The 7,083-nt window shown below is 42.1% G+C and overlaps 1 protein-coding gene across 3 annotated transcripts in view; it reads right to left on the bottom strand.

The window, feature by feature from the left end:
* Hrasls (HRAS like suppressor) overlaps positions 1–7,083 on the bottom strand; it is a 25,973-nt gene that overhangs the window by 18,686 nt on the left and 204 nt on the right. Inside the window, exons 1-2 of one of the 3 annotated variants that reach the window (XM_023700920.1) lie at positions 7,027–7,076; positions 4,237–4,347 (exon numbers count right to left, since the gene is read on the bottom strand). The exons of 1 other annotated variant lie outside the window; for it this stretch is intronic. The gene's annotated coding sequence lies outside the window, so the exon portion shown is untranslated. Of the gene's footprint in view, positions 1–4,236; positions 4,348–7,026; positions 7,078–7,083 lie in introns of those variants that run through there. One more of the 3 variants, XM_023700918.1, reaches the window with a different exon arrangement.

The following is a 7,083-nucleotide window of genomic DNA, read 5'->3' as shown; positions in this document are numbered from 1 at the left end:
AAAAACTCCAAAAGTCTTAATAGATTTAATCACCAAACTCAGCAATGTAGCAGGAAATGAAGTCAACACCCAAAGTAGCATTTTTATACAAAAAGAATGAACACATTGAGAGAGAAATTAGAGAAACTATGCCTTTCACAATAACATCCAAAGATAAGAAATACTTAGAAATCAATTTCACAAAGTACATAAAAGATTCCATACAGTGAAAATTGTGGTACTTTATGAAAAAAAATTGAAGAGCATTTATGAAAATAGAAAAATATTCCATGCTCCTGGATAGGAAGAACCAACATTGTGAAAATGGCCAAGTGTTATACAGATTCAATGCAATCCTGATTGACTTGTATACACTAGTATACCTCACAGAGCTAGAGAAAACTTTCCTGAAATTCATTTGGAACCAGAAGAGACCCAGAATATCAAAAGCAATGCTAGGAAGCAAAGGAAAGGTAGGAGGTATCACAATCCCTGACCTGAAATTATACTATACACCACTGTGATAAAATTAGTATGGTACTGGCATAGAAACATAGACCTAAGTATAGACCTAAGTATCAATGGAATAGATCAGAAGATGCAGACACAACTGCAAGCAAACTCAACCACCATATATTTGATGAAGGGGCCAAATATGTTCATTGGAACAAAGCCTCTTTATTAAGTGATGCTGGAAACACTGACTTTCCCCATGCTGAAGGCTAAAAGCAGGCCCATGCCTATCACCATGCACAAAGCTATGGTCAAAATGGATCAAATATTAAATGGATCAAGATTTAAGTATTAAAACAGAAACACTAAATCTTCTGAAGAAAAATGTTGGCAAAAATCTTAAAGACGGGTGTAGGTTGAAATTCCATGAACAAAAACCAAACTGCACGGGAAATACTTCAAAGAATCAACAACTGGGATCTCACCTTTTTGAAAAATTTCTGCGCTTCAAAGCAAAACTCTGACAAAATAAAAAGAAAACTCACAGACTGGGAAAAAGTTATAGTGAACTGTCCCTCCAACAAAGCCTTCTATCTAGAACATATAAAGAACTTTTAAAAAATCAGACCCCCCAAATTCAAAGACCCAATCTAAAAATGGGCATCTGACATGAATATACATTTCTTAAAGAAAGCAAGTAAATATGTGAAAAAATGTTCAACTTCAATGGTCATTCTAGAAAAGCAAATTAAAACAACACCGAGATTCCATCTCACCCCAGAAAGAATGGCTAACATCAAGAAGTCAGCTAATAACAAATGCTGGAGGAGCTTTGGAGAAAAAGAAACCCTGCTGCACTGTTGGTGCGAGTGTAAACTGATACAACCACTGTAGAAATCAATGTGGAGATTCCTTCAAAAGCTAGGATTAGAGATCCCATTCAAGCCAACTATTTTCCTCCTGGGTATTTTTTCTGGAAGAACTGAAAACATCATGCCACAGAGATATATATGCACTCATGTTTATAGCAGCATAATTTGTCATAGCTAAATCCTGGAAACAACTCAGATGTCCACCAACTAAAAATGTATGGAGAAGATGTGGTATTTTTACATAATGGAGTATTATTCAGCTATAAAACAGGATAAATTTGAGTCTTTTGTCGATAAATGGATGCAACTAGAGAGCATACCCTTAAGTAAAATAAATTACACCTACATGTACAAACATCATATTGTCTCCTTAGTGTGAGAACCTCAAAGAGGAAAATGTAATCTGAGGGATACAATAGATACTGGGAAAAGATAGTGAATATATTCAAAAGGAACGAGTTACTGAGTTGAAGACAGGAGAGAGAGTGGGTGAAAGAAATTTACCTATGTATGTAAGCAGGATGTTTTAGTACCAAATTTTTGAACAACAATAAATATCAGTTTTTCTCAAACTAATATGCAGAACTGAAAGGAGGGAAACTTTCCAAACTTGTTTTATCATGGCTGTATCAACCTGTTATCAAAGGTAGATAAAGACACAACAAGAACAAACTGTACACTGATATTCTTATTGAACATAGATACAAAATATATCAGCAAAATACTAATAAGTGGAATTCAACAGAAAACTGTAGAGATCACTCACCATGCTCAATCTGGGATAGTTCAACATACACAAGTCAATAGATGTAATGTATCACATCAATAAAATAGGGGTAATCATCCTATTATGATCATCTTAATAGATACAGAAAAATCATCTGATAAAATGCAACATCTCATGATAAAAACATCCAAACAAATTAGGTATTAAAGGACCATACCTCAACTTAATAAATGATACTTATGATAAACCCATAGCCTTATGGGACTGAATGAGAAAATGCTGAAAACATTTCTTCTAAGATCAAGAATGAAACAAGGTATGTCCACTCTTATTGTTTTTTTTTTTTCAATATAGTACTAGTAGAGAATGATCAGGTGACAGAAAGAAATCAAAATGATACAAATAGTAAGGTAGGAAGTAAAATTATTCCTGTTAGTAGATAATATATTTGTATATGTAGGAAAACCAAGAGTCCATCAAAATACTATTAGAGCTGACAACAAATTCAGTAAAGTAGCAGCATATAAAATCAATATATAAAAGTCAGTGAGTTCTCTATACGCCAATAGCAAACTGAGAAAGCAATCCCATTCATAATAGCCACAAAATATCTAGAAATAATAGATATTTTTACCAAGAAAGTAAAAGGCCAGTACATTAAAAATTACAGAATATCGATGAAAGAAACTGAATGAGAAACAAAGATTTCCCATACTAAAGGATTGAAAGAATTGATGCATTAAAATGTTCATACTACCCAAAGTAATCTATAGATACAGTAGTCACCATCAAGATACTAATAACATTCACAGAACTAGAAAGAAACAATACAAAAATTTATATGGAAACACAAAGGACTGCTGAAGAACAAATGAAAAGCTCAGCAAGGTAAACAAAGCTCATCCTTCCATAAATATGGTAGGGATATTTGATATCCGCATGCAAACAATGATTTTTTACTTGAAACTTGACCCTGATTTTTTACACAATAGTCAGTTCCAAACAAATCAGATGCCCAAATGTAACATCTAAAATGCTGAAACTACTATAATAAAACATAAAACAGCTTGAGACCCTCAGATGAGTTATGTGCCACAGCTAAAGTCACGCAGGTAGTCAGTGACAACCTTGAATTCAAGGTAAGGCCCATCTCCCTACTCCAGGCAGTGATATTCTATGTGGGACATCTAATACATAAGGAAAAAAAGCACAGGAAACAACAGCAAAAATAGGGCAATAGGCTTGCATCAAATGCAAAAGCTTTGGCAAGGGAAAGGGGACAACACAGTGAAGAGACAACCTACAGAATGTGAGAAAGTATTTCCATCCTATGCATATGACAGAGGAATGATAGCCAGAACACACAAGAAACTTAACTGCAGAATAATAAAATTAGCAAGAGACAGAAAGACAACTACAGCACGTTGTGTTTTCTCTCCTATATGTAAATTTTTAAAGGTAGACCTGAAAGTAAATTAATTATTGCTAGAGATTAGGAAGCACACATGTGCCGGGTTGGAAGGACAGAGAATAAGCAGTTGGATTTGATCAGGGTTAATTCACGCAGATCTGAAAATATCACACTGGACCTTATTAATCAGATTATCACATGTTAATAAAAATACTGCTGAAGACATGCCATAGAATACTGCTAAGGAGTACCATAGGGAACAAGAGATTAATAAATGCAAAACCTGAATGAATCTCAAGAGAAATATACTGAGTGGAAGGAAAACAAAGTCAAAAGGTTGCTATGGTCTGATTCCACTGTGTGACATTCTTGAAATGATAAAGTTATAAAAAAAATAGAAATTGTCTGGAGATAAGGAAGTGATGGGAGAAATGTGCCTATAAACGGATAATGCACAGGGCTCTTGCTAACAATTGTGAACCGGTGATTACCTTGCTGCTGTACAGATGAGCGAACAGACTCAGATAAGTACCAGGCCTACACGCACCCAGGCAGCCAGGGACAGGCCTGGTAGTCGATTTCAGATCTACCTCCTTACTTCAAAGTTCATGCTCCCTCTTGATACCACAAACTGGCATCACTGAGCACGGGAATTGCGGCTAACCATTTCATCTTTTCCTTCTACTCAATTATCTATGAGATAGAGAAAGTACAGAAACATACAAACACATATTTCATGCAGACATTCACATGCGGAACTCGGGAGTAAGTGGGACATGCTGGGGGTCCTCTGCTTCTCTCCTGCCCAGTGGGTGTCAGAGCAGGGCTGGAAGCATCTGTACGGGGACCAGCCTGAGACCTTAGGCAGATGGTTGTTACAGGTCCACTTCAATAGGTTGATGGACCTGGGCCAAGTTCATTCAGGTACAGATGGTTAATTTGCAGATAACACAGAATCAATTAAAGATACATTTATAAAGTCCTCCATCACGATCTATGTGTCACCTTTAAGGCAAAGATACTTCAGTTTTATAGTTCACTTACACAGTATTGTATGAATCATTTATAATGGAGCAGTATAAAGGTAAATCTTTAATCTTTGTACAAGAAATTTTCCATTTCAGTCGCCAGAACAGATTATTCTGTTTATAGCTCCATCTTGGGCCCTACAAATGCATCAAAAGAAATAAATGCTCCCTGCACAGTAGGGACAAGCTGTTAGCTGCGGCTCAGGCGCAGGAGGCCACCTGTGTGGCACAGCATCAAGGAGCGCATAGTTACCAAGTGCTCGAAGATCACTACACGATGTGTGCAGTACTGAAAGAAGCGACCACGATCTCCTCCTTGTCCAACAGCCTCCCGATTCCACAGCACCCTTTCCTACTTCAGCTGTGTCTTTCATCTACAATACAGCTCCAGAGAAGCCCTATGTTTCAGGACTGGCTGATCCTCAGCCCCTCAGGGCTGCGCAGAGCCTTGGTCCAGCGCTGACTGGGCCAAAACAACCATCCTCAGCCACAGCATAGTCATGGTCTGTTTTGAATCTGCCGAGGCTCTTTACTCCTGTTATGCTTTATTTAACTCCCCCCCCCAACGTCTCATATTTTCAGAGGTAGGGGCTTTTGAAAGTGACTGTGTCAGGATGGTGCTGAACTCATCAGTGAACTTATCCCATGAGTAGTTCAAGGATGAATGTGTTGTCTGAAGGCAGGGCCTGATAGAAAGAGGTAGGCCGCTGGGAGAGAACCTGGAAGGAGGCCTCTCATCCTTGCCTCCTCTCCCTGCTGCCTGGTCACCACAGATTGAGCAGCTGTCCTCCATCACACTGTTCCTGCCTTGAAGCCCTCAAATGATGGACTGAAATTTGTAAAACCATAAACCAGCATGCACTTTTTCTCCTTTAAATTGTGGGTGTCAGATATTTTGTTCCTGCAACAGGAAAATGACTGCTATATTACCCATATTACCTATTCTGTAATCTCGGCCTCAACTCATCCTTGTATTCTTGAACCAGCCACGGCGATTCACACTCCTCTGGGGGTCATAAATGCTACCTCTGCTGCTGCTGCTGTTCCTTTGGTTTTGTTTGTTCAAACATTGAGCTTTCTACCTGAACAGCTCACTTCCAAATACCTCCAGATGGTCTACTCTCAGAGATCCAGGTAAGAACCGCATCCTGCAATCCAAGATTTTTATTTTCTTTTGGCGGAACCAGGGATTGAACTCAGGTCCTTGAGTTTGTTAGGCAAGTGCTTATTCTACTAAGCAAGATTTTTAAAAAAGGAGGCAGATGTAACTCAATGTGAAGGCCCTGGGTTCCTTTCCCAGGAGCCCACACACCCCCAAGCCAAGTCAGATGCCAAGTCTTCGCCTCGGTTTTACACCCGTCACCCAGGACATCTGCTCTGTTTCCATGGCGCATGCTCTCCAGAGGCCGCCCCACGCGCTACGCGCCTCCTGAGTAACTGCTGCCTGGGGACTTTCCTGCCTGCTCCGGAGGGCTGGTGCTCGATTCTCTCCAGGCCTTCAGTTTCTAGCAGAGAACCTGGCACAGATAACCGCAGAGCGAATGTTTAATGAATGAAGCAACGTGGAACTCAAGCTGGAGGCACGTGGCTGAGTTTTTCCAGCCCAGGACTGGTTTCCATGGTGCTGAACGTCCAAGTAGCATCACCACCGGTATTTCCAATATCCAAGGCAACAACAATGATCGGTGTTACTCTTCGTGCTCACTTCGGAGGGGACAGCAGGTGTACAAAGCCTCGATAAGCCGGCTGGGTCCTAGTGCCCTTCTGCCTCATCATCGCTTTGTGACGCGCAGAAGCCTCCCTGTGAACTCAGTACTCCAATATCTAAGGAGATCGAATCCCATCCTATACCTCCAGAACCCGCGTAGTTTTTTCCTTGGTTCAAACGTGGTGGCCCAGGCACCTAGAAGTCGCCCCCACCCCCCGGCCCAGAGCGCGTTCCCGCACCTGGCCACAGCTGCGAGGGTCCCAGGGTCCCCAGGGCCCCTGCTGCTAGCGGCCACGGGATGTGTCCACCGCCACCGGGAGAGCCCAAAGCCACAGCGATCGCCCCCGCTGGGCGCGGCCTCTAGAACTAACGCCAGCCCGGGCGCGCGCCCCGGCCCTCCGCGCGCCCCTGCACTTGCGCCCGCGCCCGCGATCCGAGCGCCTTCCCGGCGGCGCCCTCCGAGACGGCTGCGTCCCTCCCCGCCTCTTGGACTGGCTTGCGACAGACGTTTACGGCCCACACGTTGTGCTAGCCGCTGTGGTTGTTGAAACCAGCAAAGTTAGGGCACACGTATCAGGAATAGGCAGCGCGTCGCGATTTGGCTCTCTAAATCTCCTTCCGGCAGAGAGCCTGCTGGCTGCACCCCAAAAAGATAGATCAGTCTTTGCCTCAGCCATGGGGGAGAGGACGGAGTGACTTTAAAAAACAAATTCAAAAAAGACCTCATTACACACACACACACACACACACACACACACACACACACCCCACACAAGGAGGAAACGCAGAAGGGATACAGAAAGGGTCCTGTTGCCCCCAGACCTCGGTTCTCACGGTGGGAAAGTTACCTGGCTCAGGACCGGATGGGGCCCTCTCTGAAGACAGGGCTCCAGCAGCCCCCGCCC

The sequence above is a fragment of the Octodon degus genome, unplaced genomic scaffold (genome assembly GCF_000260255.1).
Source record: "Octodon degus isolate 3935 unplaced genomic scaffold, OctDeg1.0 scaffold00128, whole genome shotgun sequence".
NCBI classification, from domain to species: domain Eukaryota; kingdom Metazoa; phylum Chordata; class Mammalia; order Rodentia; family Octodontidae; genus Octodon; species Octodon degus.
Note: the sequence above shows the minus strand (reverse complement) of the source record. Positions and strands in the feature narration are given on the sequence as shown.